We start from the raw sequence: 17,657 nt of genomic DNA on the forward strand, positions 1-17,657 counted from the left end.
ATATGATTTGGATATGTGAACACCCTATACTTGTTGAACTATGTATCTATGATACTCGGTTTGTCTTTATTTTGTGATCCATGGATTTAACTTTTGCTTGAAAATTGAATTTTGGCTTTCTATATTGGCTCTGACTTGACCGTTATTTGTTTGTGTGTCAATTTCACATCTCCAATGGGGTTTAGTTTATTTGCAATTGTTGATTTCTTTAAATTGAATGGTCTTTCTTGTGGTATGCATACAATAGAACACTTTTTGAGGGAATGATATAGTTGTAAAAGATCCATAATTGTTGAAAATGTAGCTTTCAGGGCCGTTTGTCGAAGTTGGTATCTAGGAAATTTGATTCCGACTTAGAGTTTGAATTTAGACTCTGACTCCAACTCTAGATGAGAAGGAATCAATGGTGAGGGGTAGGGGTGGCCTATGATTGAAGGCTGAGAATGACCAAACCGAAGTAGAAGGAAGGAGCCGCGAATGCATAGAGGGACAAATAGATAACAGAGATAGGAGAGGCGGGTTTGAGGTTGGAGGATTAGAAGTTAGAGTTAGGGTTAAATGGCTAAAACATTAAACGTTGTTTGGATGGAAAAAATGATGTTGTTTTACGTGAAACATATTGATAATTTATATAAGGTACTTCTGGTATAATCATTCTAATCATTCGAGTACCTTTATTAAAATACTTATGGCGTAACCATTTTGATTGTTAGGGTATTTTTTTTTAAATGCTCATAATGTAATCATTTTGATTGTTAGGATATCTCCATTAAAATACTTATGATGTAATCGTTCTAATTCTCTGAGTATCTTTGATGGAATATGTTAGGCAAACTCATTTTGATTGTTCACCTATTCTTGACAAACAACTAATGATATTATTCTAATTTTCATATCATTCTATCAAGAAACATGTGTTTATAAACAAGTCTTCAAGTAAATGTCAAGTTATATCATGTTCAGTTCATGTCAAGTTTAATTCAGTCAAGTTACGTCATGTCCTTGTTTCAGTCACATTATTTTTAGTCAAGCACATGTCATGCTATTTACCATGTCATGTCACTCATATTCAACTTATGATGCATTTGTCATTTTATTGTCATGCATGCATATGTATATTGTTAATAGCTTGTTAGCTTACTTTCTGAGATTTGTAAATAAATCTTACTCAGTAATCCCAACTGCAATTCCCCTCGGAATGGTAAATAATGTGTTAGGATCTAGAGAACCCACGCCTATAAGACTGAAAGAGGTTGAATAGCCTTCGGAGAGATGACAAGGAACTGACAAGTATGATTAACCACTTTCTAAATGCAATTTTGGAGATTATATCCAAGCTGGGTGAGCAACTTAACAATTTAATACAATAGATTTTATTTCCTGAGTGTATTTATGGAGCGTTGCCTCTAGTACTCTTTATGTTATAGACCTATAGGACATGTACTATAACGTTTTAGATATTAGTTGTCAAGTGAATTTTATGAAGTATGTTCATGTTTTAGGATATTTATTACTTCTGGTACATGGTATTACTCAAAGAAAAAAAAATTATCTGCAATAAATATTGCATATTGTTAAATGCATGCTAGGTGCACTGCATCTTTAACTGTCATAAACTGGGGTATGTAACTTTGTGTTACATGTCCCAATGCTTTAAACTCTATTAAATCCCAAGCGGAATTTGAGGGCATCACGGGGTTTCAGTTTTGAAACCCTAATCTATTTTGGGGTTATAATATTGAAACCCCAAATTTAATTTAGGGGTTTCCCAAAATAGATTGCAAAATTAAATTTTGGGTTTTAAAATTGAATCCTGAAGACATTTAGGGGTTTCAATTTTGAAACCGTCTTGATAATTTAGGATTTTGGATTGAAATCTTAAAGTAATTTAGGATTTCAATATGAAACCTTAAATTAATTTAGGAGTTTGGATCGAACCCTTGGATACTCAAGCACAATCACACAAATCTCTACAACACACAAATCATAATCTCATATCCAAATCCATTCATCAAACCCATCCTCTAAATCCAAACATCGTGACACAATCCAAAATAAACCTTTCAAAAATTCTCAGGATTGTGAATACTTAATAGAATGTAGGCAAGGATCCTCAACAATGGCGACGACAACGAAAATGACATTGGCGATGGCAATGGCATTAGCGACGATGAGGGTGCGAGAGTGAGGTTTTGAGAGAGAGGGGTGAGATTCAGAGAGAGAGAGAGAGAGAGAGAGAGAGAGGTCTGGGAGAGTGGGACTCGTTGTTGGGGGGGGGGAGTTTTAGTCCTGTCGTAAAACGACGCCATTTTGAGTATCCTAAAAAATGGTGTCATTTTACAATCAATATGTTTTTTTTTTTAAATACACACATATATTGTGATAATCTGCACTTAGGCAAGTCCTTGCCTATTACTTTTTATTTTTCCGCCTCAGTCCAATTAGAATTTAGCCCTATGGATTGTGAAGATGGGAACATAATAAGTGACATGGGCCCTACCTTTTACTAAAGAGACAGGCGCCCAAGCCCACAAGAAAGCCCAAAATACTAGTGATTTTTTGCCATTAAGGGTTCATGGTTTTGAAAATCTAATTAGGGTTTAGGTACAGGGAGGAGGTGCCAATTGGGAGAGAGGCCCTTGAGTTTCTGTAAGCCACAATCATTAGAACCTTGGGAAGGGATTTTCGGTCTTAGCAAACAACTTGCCACTTGGCAAGCATGCAACCAAGCTTCGAGAAGCTTGTAAGAAGGAAGGGAAAGACCATTTTCGGCCATAGGGAAGAAGTGCCACTTGGCACAAATGCAAAATGAGACTTTTGAGTTTTCAATAAGGGAAGAAGCTATAGGATTTCAATTTTGAGGAGCCACACGCCACATGACATTTTTGCCATATCCTCCACTAAATTCATTATATTTGGACCTAAAAGTGAGAAAAGGAAGGAAGAAGAAGGGATTTTGGGCATGGCAAGGAACATACGCCATATGCCATTTGGCATTCATACATTTAGCCCTAGGGTTTTTAGAAGCTTGCAATCATGGGGAAAATCTCTAGAGTTTCGGCCAAGGTACATGCCCCTTTTGTCTAAAGCATGGATTCATTGAAACTATACCATTAAGGGTTGGAAGAAAGCTTTACGGTTTCAGCTAGAGCAAGGATTTTGCCACTTGTCATCCATGCAAGTGGTGTCTCTTGACATTTTCGAGAGAAGTAATGATGAGGGAATGAGAATAGGTGAATTTCGACCAAGACAAGAAGCAAGACACCACATGGCACCCATGCACAAAGAGACCCTTCAGTTTCCACATCAGAAATAATGATAGGAGAGAGAATGAGTGAGATTTGAAGAAAGTATTTAAGGAGGGTATTATTGGATCTGCGCCCTTACACCCCGCCCCCCCTCGAAGGCACACCAAGAGTCATTTTGCTCCATTTTCAGATTTTTCCTTCTCCTCTCCTCTCTATCTCGCCTACCTTAGAAGAAGAAAACTGGGTACTATTTTTCCTTCCAACCATAGAAGGAGTCAAGAGCATTGTTTGGTGGAGCCTAGCATGGTAAGAACACTTGAACCCTAGCCTTATTCTCTTTTTACATACGCACATATTAAAGGAGGGTGAGGAAGGTTTTGGTTTAAGAAGGTTTTGGTTTATAAAGATTAAGGGAAGTATGGAGTTTTGTAAAGAAAAGCACCATATGAATGATAAAGTAGAAGAATCGGTCCTGGAAGGGTGAACCATGACTTGAGTGTGGTTAGTCCTTAGAAAATTAGGGTGAACCATGACTTGAGGGTGGTTAGTCCTTAGAAAATAATAACTAGGTGTAACATCCAGACCCTAAAAGTTTATTATTATTATTATTATTATTTATTATTTGAGATATGTTTTAAGCTAGATTTTAAGATGATTTTATTATTGATTGAGTTTCTTCCCTTATCCCGAGTTTTTCCCCCCATTGTTTTTTAGTTTGAATAAGACTCCTAAATTGGAATCAACTCCCAACTTCAAAACTCTTATCCTCTTGGTGTTTCTTTCCTTGTGGGAGTAGTTTTCCAAAGTCTAGTTGAACTCAAACCCCTCCAGATTACTCACGACATCTCCCTCTCCCTCATCTATAAATCCCACGGGACCCTTCAGATAACCTAAGAAAAATCCAGTTGAATCAGAGAAAAAAAAAAAACTTGCTCGCATAGCTTAATACTCTACCCAGTCACCGCCGATCACCCCAGGATGTCGGAGCACCAAGGAAAATGCCAGAAACTGCCGGCTAGCCTGGTGCCATCACACAAACTCCCTCAGGTAAGCCATTGCCATCACCCACACCCGTCCTTCCCATCGGTTGTGTGAGTTTCAGTTTCTCCCTCTAAAATTTGCTCTCTCTCTCTCTCTCTCAATAGCTTTCTATTTCTATTTCTATATCTATGAGATTGACACTGGAAGCTATCCTTAGTATAAAGCATAAAAGCTAACCGCGAACCTCACTTTTCAATTCTCTCAATTAGTCCAAATTTTCTCTCTCATCTACCCTTTCTTCGTATTCTCTCAAATTTTATTACTTTTGTCTTATGCAATAGAGAGATGTCAAATGATGGCCTAATAAAGTGAACTTAAATAAATCTCTTGAGCCTTAAAAGTAAAACTTTAGAAGAGATATTACGGTCATGCCCTTCTTAGTAAGATGAGTTTTTGTTGGGGCTGGATTTTGTTTGTATCTAGGCTAATGTTTTAAATTGAGTGGACTTGTTTTATGCAGAAACGATCATAATAGTTAAGTGAGTTGTTTTCTTGAGGGCTTGATGCTTTTAATGGACTGGTTGTGTTTGTAGAGAACTGTTTTAGTAATTTTAAATGGGCTGTTTTCTTTAATCGGGGCTGGGTTAGAATTTAAGTTAACCTAAAGTTTTACATAAATAAATATGAGCCCATAGACTTGTTTTTATCAGAAAAGATTCAAGGGATTTTAAGCATATTTTAAAGTATACTTTTTAGTCTATTATTTTAATTAATATTCTAATTGTCTATTATATTTAACTATGTTTTTAAGTTATATTTTTAAATTGAAGTTAGGGAATATGTTATGAGTTTTGAATAATATTATTTTGTGTAATCCTTGTATAATTGAATAATTATTAAATGATCTTTTTGGTATTATTTTAAGTATTTAGAATGCTATGATATGTTTTTCTAAAAAAGTTTAGTAACGTCTAGTGCCTCATATAGGTCATGAGCTACGACGTGAGATTGTGAAAGTAGCGCTAAGAGATAATTAGTATGATCATATAATTGCATGTGTACTGTAAATGTTTTAATGATATATGAAAATGATGTTTGTCTACACTACACTACGAGCTAAATCAAGGTTAGATTCCTTTCACGATCTTTAATGAATTATGACATTATGCTTGTATGAATGAATTTATTGTTTGATGGAGTGAATAATTCTAAAATCACTTGGAATCCATGAAATGTTCATGTAGTAATTTAAGTCAAGTATGCCAGGTAATAAAATAGCCAGATTATGTATGCAATGTTCATGTAGTACCTAGATCATGTATGCCATGTTAATGTAGTGATTAAATCATATATGCTATGTAATATCATAAAGTATTTAGATCAAGTATGTTATGTAAAGTTCATATAGAACTCAGATCATGTATGCCATGGAATGTTTATGTTTGGGTCATATTATGCCATGTATAAGAATATGCCATGTTATGCTATGCCATTTACAAGTATATGCCATGATAGAAAAGTTCATGATATTAAATAAGTTCTCATGCATTAAGAAATATAAGTTGTTTAAACAAACCTAAGCATTTTCACCACAAGCTATGTTAAGACGGTGCCACGGACCTAAGTGTGGTTCACTATATGTTAAGTGAAACAATGACCTAAGCGTGTTTCACCCCAAGTTATGTTAAAGATGACATGGACCTAAGCGTGTTCATTACAAGATATGTTAAGGATGACACGAATCTAAGTGTGTTCATTACAAGATATGTTAAGGATGACACGGATCTAAGCGTGTTCATTACAAGTCATGTTAAGGATGACACAGACCTAAGCATGTTCATCACAAGTTATGTTAAGGGTGACATGGACTTAAACGTGTTTACTAAAAGTTATGTTATGCGGTGCCACGAACTCAAGCGTGATTCACCTTATGTTAAATGAAACACGGACTCAAGCTTGTTTCACTCCATGTTATGACAAGTTATGGGGTGCCACGGACTCAAGTATGGTTCACCATATAATAAATGAAAGACAAGATAAACAAGTAATTTATGCATTCATGTTATTTGTTTGTGGTGATTATGTATGTTTTTGCTCATGTTGTTGATGAATAGACATGTTATGAGAATCTGTGAATGATATATGTTTGTTTGAAGAGTCTTTCAAAAAATTAGATCTAAGCTAAAATATATTTTATGGTATGATGTACTATTTACTGAGTATTCTACTCATTTTGTTTGTTTGTTTGTTTGTTCTCTTCTACGTTTAATTGTCATAGATGATGATTGTAAAGATGCAGAGCTGGAGGGCCAGTAGTAGATCTAGTGCAAGGACTTAGTTTCTTTTAGGTTATTGGATAAAAAGTTATGCGTATGGTTAGTTTAAAAATAGTTATATTCAGTTTAATTAATGTTTTCAATAAATGAAGTATTTCAAGATATGAATTTCTTTACTGGGCATTATAGTATGTACGTTAGTAACATTTCTATCCTACGGGAACGGGGTGTTACACTAGGGTTTCATGAAGAATTTTATCGAGTCACCATTTGAAGAAAAACAATCTCAAGTACCATGCACCATTCAGCTACTAAGGATTGTTGGAGTTAAACCACACATATACTCAGCCATTAGGGTTCACAAGGAGATATGGAGGGTTGATATCTTTAGGCTCTAGGTTTTCTCACAACCCGCATGTTATGAATCAAAATCAATTAGGGTTAGAAAGTCTAAACCCTAAAATACATGCTTGATTCTAGTGTTTTGCTTTCAAAAAAGTCTAATGGCTAAATATACATTTTTAGCTTGCTTGATTGTTGACATATTCTTTGCATCAGATATTTGTAAGTTAGCGTCTAACTTACTCTTGGATAAGGTATTTATGTTTATGGGTAAACTTTGCATTTTGATTGCTTAAATTGGATTATGGAGTTGCTACTTATTACATGCTACGATTCATATCTTATATGTGCCTACTATGTTCAAATGTTGTTATCAAATGAAGTAGTTCAAAAGACATGTTTAGAGTTTTGATAATTGATGCATGCTTTGATGAGCTTTCATAAGTTATACATAAGCATGTGCTTTTTACATGTTCTAATTGTTTCAAGCTATAAAAGTGATACATAAGTACATGACATTATTGCATGAAAGTTGTATGATTACATGTCACATGATTTTTGGATTGTGCATTAAAGAAATGGTTTTTTCATGACCCCAAATGCTAGGATAGGGGAGTATTTTGGTTGAACTCCTTTGTCCAAGGATGCTTAAGTTGTAGTGGTAGCCCCTAGGTTGATAAAGCACAGTCAATGAACTTCGAATGTGTTCTTCTTAAAGGATTCCGGAGTGAAATAATACCTAACGCTAGTGAGTACAACACATTGAAAATACGGTGAAGGCAAATTGTGAACTACTGTATCATATGGATAGTAACATACTTATATCCGATCAAAAGGGCCGATAATGTAATGCGGTAATTAGCAGGGAGTCCTCGGCGCTTAGGACAACAGTGAGGTGTTCACCCACATTGTTATATGACTTAATGATTATAAGTGATTAATGTGAATTGGAAATGATATTTTTACATGGTCACTAATTTGTTACGCTGTTACATGATTACAAGTTCAATGTTTTGAAAAGAACACGGACAAAAATGAAATAAGATTTTAGTCAAATTCATGTCCATATTCATGCATTCATATTCATGGTTTGCCTTTACATGCTTCTATTATTTTCTTGTATGTTAATAGTTTAATTTGTTAAAATTTCTTGAAATCTTACTATTGTAGTTTCTACTACCGTTTCCCTCAGAATGGTAGAAGTTGTGATAGGAATAGATGATAGCAATTAGGGGTGTAAAAAAAAAATTGGTTTGTAGGCAGTTTGGTATGGTATTGGTTCTTAAGAACCAAAATCGGTTGTAAACCGGTGAGGTACCGATTTTCAAAAATTTGAAAATCGATTTAAACCGAATCGGACTGGACCGGTATATATATATATTAATTTTTATATTATATGCTAAATTGCCAATTAATGTAATATAAAATTCTAATCTTATTGTTCTAATTTATTAATCTTATAACATAAAATTAATATAACATGTGATAAAATTAGTCTTATAATTTTCAATATAATATTTGATATAATATATCAACTTTAATTTTCAATTTAAAATTAATATAACATAAAAATTTAATTTTAAACATAAACATTAATATTAAGTTATTAATATAAACTTACTTTTGTTATATATATATATATATATATATTAATCAAGGATAAATACATTTCTAGCATAATAAATTATAATATATATTCTTTTTGTAAATGCATTTTTACATATTTGATCATATATACCTATATAAAAAGTCTAGAACTTATATAACTATAGTTAAATCCAATACTATACTAGTATGTGTTAATTATTATAAAATATATAATATACTTACTATAATATAAATAGACTAATAATTTAGTATATATAAACATCATATTATTACTAACTTAGATAATCCGTAAAATCTAAAAACTTAGATCGAACCGGATTGAAACTGGAAAAATCGAAAGTTTCGATTTTGATATCGAATTAGTCCTATATCGGTTTTTAAATTTTTAAAACTTATATATACCTGTTTGATTTTAAATTACAAAATTAGACCAATTACACCCTTAATTAATAACAATGGGGAAACACTAACGTAAGAATGGATCAAATGGGAAAGAGGCCCTGAAAAGTCCTAAGCATTTGGTGGAACCAATGGTAGTAGAGCAGCTTGATTTAGCTGAGAACTTTATATGTGAACTGCTAAATCTCTTTGAGGACATGCAGAAGATTTTGGATAAGGGCAAGAACAAATAGGGCATCACCCGAGTCTGTTAAGGAACAATTTGATTTTTAGATAATGAGATTTTGAACTCCACAAGGGTTATGTTTAGACCCCCCCCCCCCCCCCCCCCCCCCCCCCCCCTTTTGTCTTTGGAGATAATTTGAACAAGTATTTTGGGAATTTAATAGTTGCTCTATTTTGGTACCATACTTTAATTGCTCAATTTTTACTTAGAATTGAACTTTTTCCGATGTGATTATTGCATATTGTTAAAAACATGTCAGGTGTATTGCATGTTAACTATCATGAATGAGAGGTGTGTAATTTTAAGCTGCATGTCTTGACGCTTCAGTCTCTGTCCAATCCCAAGTGGGGTCTGGGGGTGTCACATATATATACAGAGTGGGGTGGTAATAAATAATTCATTACTTTTATAGATGATATGTCCAAATTTTGTTATGTTTACTTGATAACAATAAAAGATGAATCTTTTAATAAATTTGTTATCTATAAAACTAAATTTGAACGCCAATTGGGGAGAAAAATTAAGATTATCAAGTCTAATAGAAGAGGTTAATACTCCTCTAATCAATTGGTTCAATATTGTGAGGAGAATGAAATCGTCCCTAAAAAATGGTACCAAAAGTCCAATGAAATAGTTTTTCTTTATGATTTTAAGATAAAATGAATGTGATAAGTGTTTATACACTAAAATATTTGATGGTGCATGTGTAATGGTTGATGAAATGTTCTTTACGTTGATGATATTCTCATATTTGATACCAATATAGATATTTTTCTTGATGTTAAAAACTTTCTAAGAACTTTGACATGAAAGATCACATGGGATAGGCACATATAATTCTTGGTATTAAGTTAATGAGATCTCGTGATAGTATTATTATAAATCAATCTCATTATACTAAAAAAATTCTTAAGAAGTTTGAGAGATTCGAATGCAAACTTGTTAGTACTCCTATTCACCCTTATTTGCATTTAAGTAGGAATCTTGGAGATCCTATGTCACAATTGAGATATTCCTAGATTATTGGTACGCTATTGTATATTGTTAATTCTACTAGACCTATTATTTTAGATATTGTGAGTAGACTTAGCAGATATACTAGTAGGCCTAATGATTCTCATTGGAAGGAATTGGACAAAATTCTTAAATATTTGAGAGGAATCATGACATATGGTATCTATTATTCTGGGTATCCCATTGTATTAGAAGCATACAGTGGTGCTAGTTGGATAACTAACACAGTAGATCATAAAGGAACGAGTGGATACATTTTCATTCTTAATTGAGCAATTGTGGCTTGGAGACCTTCTAAGAAAACTATGATTTCACGATCTACTATGGATGCTGAATTAATAGCCTTAGATACTATCAAACATGAGATAGAGTGGATTAAGAATTTATTGTCAGAAATTCCACTAATTAAAAAGTCAATGCCAACTATTTCTATTTTTTTTATTGTGGCGATCAGGCTGTGATAAATATTTGTAATAATAAACACTTTAATCATAAGAGGAGATATTTGAGTACTAGGCTCTACGATAAGATACCTGATAAAGAATGGATAATTGACTTTGGAATATGCAAAGTCAGAAGATAACCTAACAAATATTTTGATAAAAGGACTGGCAAAGTCGAAGGTTATACATACATCAAGGGGGATGTGACTAAAGCCTACTAATTAGGTTACTGGAAGTAGCAACCCAATCTTCCTGACTGAAGATCCCAAGAAGAAATTTAAATGGGAAGAACAAACTACTTGAGTATCTCATTTTATAGGGTCAAGTATCTCATTTTGTGTACACCAAGAAGGAGATTAATAGAAACCAAAATTGTTGTATGTAATGACCCTCTTAATTCGTGCAATAATTGTATTAGGATAGTACCGAATGAACAAGAAGAAGAAGATGATAATGGCTACGCCTTGGGATGTTCGAGGCTCCCAATTCCTCCCAAAAGAAATAAATTGTTTCAACAATATTTTTCAAATCCTGAACAACTACCCCCTTTACCCTCTATATACTAAAAGACAATAACCCTAATTCAACAACCAACGAATGGGCCAATTTTTACTACCACTAACTAGCCCCATGGGCCACTAACAACACTTAGCAACTCATGAAAATAAAACATAACAAGAAGCCCATCGAGCCCGGCCCAACTTTAATTGGGTTCATAACAAATTCTCCTCCTTTAAAGAACCTTGTCCTCAAGGTTCATCATCACTAAACAACTTAATTGAATTCGAAGGCCAAGGTCCACCACATTTTCGCCAGGCCAAGGGTTGGCTCTTGAAGATTATAAAGAACTGTGACCCGTTTGTGTTTGCACCACAATTTGCCATAGAGACAAGACCAACTCCATCATGCTTCAGCTTAAAATTCTCATCAACAAACTTTCCTCCGAATATACTTTCTCCACCGGTGCCATCTTCCTTTGAAAAATCACCACCTTGGGCCATGAATCCTTTAATTATTCGATGAAAATGTGATCCCTTGAAGTGCATAGGTTTCCCAGTAGACTTTCCAATGCCCTTCTCTCCTGTACAGAGTGCCAGGAAATTCTCGTATATCCTACGAATAACATCAGCAAGAAGCTCAATCACAATTTGTTCCACCGGGTTAAGAAAAATGGGATAGCGTTCAAGTATTCCTTCTTCAAAAGCTGGGAGAACGCTTGGTAAGGTTCGCGCATTTGGTTGAAATCTTGCATCCTGTAGCCTGTAAAGCAGCTCAACGGGTTGCTCATCATAACCATTATGTGAAAACCCTCCAATAACTGCACTCCAAGTAACAAGATTCGACATTAAATTATCCAAAAATCTTCCTTCCAGAAACTCCAATGCATTGTAGAGCAAACCGTTGGCAGCCCAAACTGTGACCAAAGAATTCCCTGAAACACAGTCCTTCTTGGGCATCGTTGGTAAAACCTTATTGGCATCACCTAAGCTTTCACATTTGCCATACATCTCTATCAGAGCATTACCCATAAGATTTTTTGAAGCAAACTGATTCTTTGCCGCAACATGATCAAGCCCACCAAGTCCTGCAACACCAAAATGCTTGCCATCTAGATGAGAAGTGCGAGTCGTCGTGATGAAGAACTGGGATCCATTGGTGTTAGGTCCGTCATTAGCCATTGATAGCATTCCTTTTCTTTCATGTTTGAGGTGAAGTTTCTCATGCTCAAATTTCAAGCCATAAATTGATTCTCCTCCCGTTAGAAGTACTTGTTGCAGTCCCTATGGCGTGAAGCTCATATTGGTATCCTCACAAAAACCACCATGTCTGATAAGAATGGGTGCTACCTTTTTCTTGGGGTTCCTTGAATCTCTCAATTTGTACTCATCATGGGAATAACAAGGCACTAAGAGATGACACTTGGAGGAGCTACCGGTGTCAAAAAGTACAGAGAAGTATTGACGAAAATTATCGATACCAATTGCACCTTCATACTGAGCCTCCAAGCATTTTTTTACAACAACAATTTCTATGTTCCAGAGGGTCCCTTCATCATCAACCTGATTAACAATTTCTGGGTTCTTATAGATAAAGCAGAGAAGGGTGGAGTCATCGTCAAAAGGAGTGGAAACAGAAATCACAAGCACCCCATGGCTCCTACTAGAGACATCGTTGAGACCCATGTGCGCGACATTCCGCCTCTCAATCCCACAACAAGGCACCTCAGAGAACTCGGACATCGACTTTACAAGGACCCAAGATAGTCCCCATAAATGAATTTGCCCATCTTTAACATCCAAAATCGCTACTTCCTTTGCTTTATCATCCATTGCTTTACACTGAGGGCCTTCAAACGACCCAGATTTGAGACCATCAAAAAGGGCAATGCGATTTTTATCTAAGTAACGCAAGTTGGACTCGAAGACCTTTAGGACACGAGGATCCTCGATAGGATAGGTGACGATGGTAAAGATTAAGGAGGAGAAGAAGTTGGTTGGTATTTCGTTGGCCGACTTTTTGGGACTGAGCCGCAGACATAAGGAAATTGTGATGGTGACAACTGACAAACCCAACATTCCAGGCCTTGTGGCAATGTCGATGCCATTCCAACCCCTGTGGTTTTGACTGTCCGTGTGAATGCCAGGGTCAAAAATCCACAACCCAGACACTAACTTGACCAAGAGTGAGGGTGAAGGGTTGAGATCTTCGGATATGCTTTTGAAAGAGAAAATGAATATAAACCTGGAATTAAAGGATTTCATGAGGTTTAGGATTGTGAATGGGGCAGTATGACTCTTGCCATTGGGGCCGAATATTCTGGAGTTAGGGATTAAATATTGGGCATGGAAAGGAATTTCTGAGAGTTCAGAAATTGGCGGATTTGGGTTTTTAAGGACAGATGGAGAGATTTCTTTGGGATAAATTGACATCGCCACAATCTCTTCCACCCCCACATCCACAGCCTGGTCAAGTGACTCCACCAAGGATTTCTCTCCTAGGTTGCCAGCTGCGGAGTCTTCTATTGACTTCAAAGAACTACCGAAAACAGAGAGAAAAGAAACGTTCTCCCCATTCAATCGGACATCATTTTTTTCTTCATTCACTACCGATTTTTTTATTTCTTCTATTAAATCAATAGTTGCTTCCTCTTCTGTTAATTTTGTTGAGCCGATTTCTTCCCTCCTCATCTCTAGAAAGAGATACCCATTTCAAGTATCTTCGTCTCTATCAACATAACCTCATCTTCCAAAAGAACATCTCCATCCTTTAATATTTGTTGTTCCAATGGATAGATATTTCTTCCATATGCATATTCAATGTTCAGCTTCACGTAGTAAATGGTGAAAGACGATTCAACTAAAATTTTTAATTTTTTCTTGCTTGAACACTTCACGATGAGGACTCTTTCTCCAGGATCTCTATACGATTCATCATGGAGTGCACGATGATAGTTCTGAAAACAAAGTTGAAGTTCTGCATTACCCAATTCCATATCAAGATCGTTGGCTCTGGATACCAATTGTAATGACCCTCTTAATTTGTGCAATAATTGTAATAGGATAGTACCGAATGAACAAGAAGAAGAAGATGATAATGGCTACGCCTTGGGATGTTCGAGGCTCCCAATTCCTCCCAAAAGAAATAAACTGTTTCAACAATATTTTTCAGATCCTGAACAACTACCCCCTTTGCCCTCTATATACTAAAAGACAATAACCCTAATTCAACAACCAACGAATGGGCCAATTTTTACTACCACTAACTAGCCCCATGGGCCACTAACAACACTTAGCAACTCATGAAAATAAAACATAACAAGAAGCCCATCGAGCCCGGCCCAACTTTAATTGGGTTCATAACATTGTATCTTGGAAATAGAATGTCAATAAGCCTAGTACATGTTTAGATTAGGAGGCGGCATAATCTACTATAAGGAAAGCGTCCATCACAACATACCTTCATACCGGAGACTCTCTTTCTAATTTATTCTTGTTATTTTATTTATTTTTTAATATGCATCTAGATATATATCATCTATATTTTCCCAACGGCCCCCATACATTGATACACATCCCCTCATAGTGTCAACCTCCTTAGCTTTTTACCTTAAAATAAAAATAAAAATAAAATCAGCAAGTATGAGATGACAAATAGCATGTGCCATATATTCTTGCCACTTTTATGTCCTGGATGGCACTAATTTGTTCAGTTTTTTTAATCAACATAGTTAGCACCTCAGTACCAAGTATAAATAAAAAATGCAATAACGGTTCACCTTGTCTTAGTCCTTGTTGAGATATAAGGAAACCAAATGAACTTTCATTAAGCATAATCGAGTATGAAACAACAAATATTGCATTGACCAATTCATTGGATCCATCTTGGTGCAAAGCCAAAACATTGTAGAACTTCAGAGATAAATCTCCATTTGAGTCTATTGTATGTATTTTTCCATATTCATATGTGTGCCCACGAGTCCTCCTTTGCCTCTCTTCCCTTTCATTGTATGGATTGCTAGAATTGAAGAAAGCTTTAACCATTACAATTACATCTTTTTTAAAGAAAAATTTTATTTATAAGTCAATGTTAATAACACATCTAGTAACGTACTTACAAGATATAATTTAATTTGAAAAAAAAAAATCTTAACAATTGAATCTTACAAATCAAATATTTCCATGTATGAATGGTCCTAGTCTTGGATGGGCTTTGTGGGCGGAGTAGTAAGGCCCACCTTTGCCCACCCTTTTAGGATAATTGGCCCATTTACACCCATGATCCACTTACATGTATAAAAATACTTAGTTGATGTCTAGAGGACAAACAAGAAATAATGCAAAGAATTATACTCTCCCTCTCTCTATTTCCTTTGAAGGCAAGTTCATCATCGAATCCGAGCTATGGCTATTCTATTTTCCCTCACTTTCTCTCCATACAAACAGTCCATCAGGTTTTTTACATCCTGCATGAGAAGATCGACCTGAGAGTTCAAGTTTTGCCACCACCGTTGGAATCTCATGAAATATGAAAACCCCAAATGGCCGATGGCAGGGATTTCTCGTCAAAGGTATCTACGCATGCATGTCTTTAGATTTTGGCGTCAGACCAAAAACTTGCACAGAAAAATTAAAATGGGCACGTGATAATTTGTGATTGGGCCACGTGTTTTATTTAAAAAAAACGACTTATATCTTTTGTCTAAATAAGAAGAATGCATGAAGCAGGAGTGGAAAATGACTTGTAATATATTCCTTAAAGAAGGGCAAGTCATTTTCCAACAAACACATGATTTTTCTATTGACCCACTAACATGTAAGAGATGAAAACATCTTCTCAGATACTTTCGGCGGAAACAAACACAACCGCAGACGATTCCATGATTGATACATGTATCACGTCGCAAGTCGTAGCGCACCTACCTTGTACCGTCGGTTCAGCGAATGTTGTTTTCTTCATGAACTCAAGTGTAGACGAGAATGAGATATCTCTAATATCCAACGGGAGAAAGGAGCTGCAACTTCTAGGGTCTAATCAAAGGATATTTGTATTTTGCTTGCATCTTTTTCTACACCATCTTATATATAATGGAAGTCTGGCGTAAGCATTTCCCACTTCCTGCTGGGGCCATCAATATTCTGCTTTTTAACTTCTGCCATTAACTTATTTCTGCCATCTTTTTTACACCAGCTTCTTGCATGCTTTATTCTGTTTGAGATTCACTTCGCGTTTAACTTTTTAGATATTCTTGCTATAAAGTAATTACGTAAAAATAATCTTATAAATTGATATTATTTTAAGGGGTTCGTCAAATTATAAAATTATTTTTATTATAAAGTAGATTAGATCGTATGAAATTATATTAGTTTGTGGGATTACTTTTGTATAATTTCTTTAATTATGATTGTAAAAATCTTATTTTAGAAATACCCATATGAATAGACGAGATTTAAGGCATGTTTGGAGATTGGAAAATTTCAGAATTATCAAGATTTTTCATAATTTCATTTAAATACAAAACATTTTTCAACTTTCGTTTTCTAATAATTACATAATCATTATTCAAACATAAAAATTGATACAACTTTTACAAACTTACTTTATAATATTTTTATTCACTCAAACAATTTTATTACCATTTATAAAATTTTAAAAATATATTTCAAATGTCAAAGCATGCTCTCAAAGGTGTTATTGACCAAAGTTTCCAATAAAAGAAAGCTATTAATATTCCACAGAACCTGTTGTACAAAAGCAGACCAAGTGGTATTATATGACAGATCGAGCTAGATTGGGAATGGTGTGGGTTGAAAGTTAAGGTGATTTATTAAGAGATGGGGAGCATAAGGTTCTGAAAAAGACAGACCGCCAAGAATGGCTTTTTGTCCTCCAAATTCATAATGAGGTATCTGGATATTTGTAAATGAGATACTCTAATAAGCAATGATTATGTCGTTGCCCACTTTGACAATGTGTTTTTCATGAGTTGTATCATCACATTGCCCGTGCAAATTAGGTGCCACTTTTGTCTCTCCATCAACGATGCCATTGCTTGCATTTTGACTCTCTCTCTCTCTCTACACCCATATATGCATATATATATATATATATAAAGAGTTTTGCTACACATAAATTGATATGTTAACACACTGCTTATAGTTGAATCTATTATAACTTTAAGAAAACCAAAACACCAATTAGTTTTTTGTATGAAAAATTCTATTCATTATATTTTTTCTTATCATCTTATGATATGATATTAAATGATAGGTTTACAAGTGAAACATAATCATTAGTCTCTAATCATCTAATACTACATCATGGAATGATGAGAGTATAATGAAAAAGAGATGATGAGAAATATTGTAGAAAGTTTCCACATCAGCAATGTGCTGAGTGTGTAAATTCTATTCTTAAGCCGATGTGAAGAGCACATTTAGTAAAATACTTACATAACATAATTTGATTTAGAATATTAATTTAAAAATTTGAATCTTACAAATTAAATATTATAATTTAAGTGATGATAATGGTGTCCTCTACACATCAGCTTGAGAATAGAGTAACTCATATACATAAGTCTTTCTACACAATGCCTGTGTGTTGACACACAATATATAGT

This window comes from Carya illinoinensis, chromosome 14, assembly GCF_018687715.1.
Source record: "Carya illinoinensis cultivar Pawnee chromosome 14, C.illinoinensisPawnee_v1, whole genome shotgun sequence".
Taxonomy (NCBI): Eukaryota; Viridiplantae; Streptophyta; class Magnoliopsida; order Fagales; family Juglandaceae; genus Carya; species Carya illinoinensis.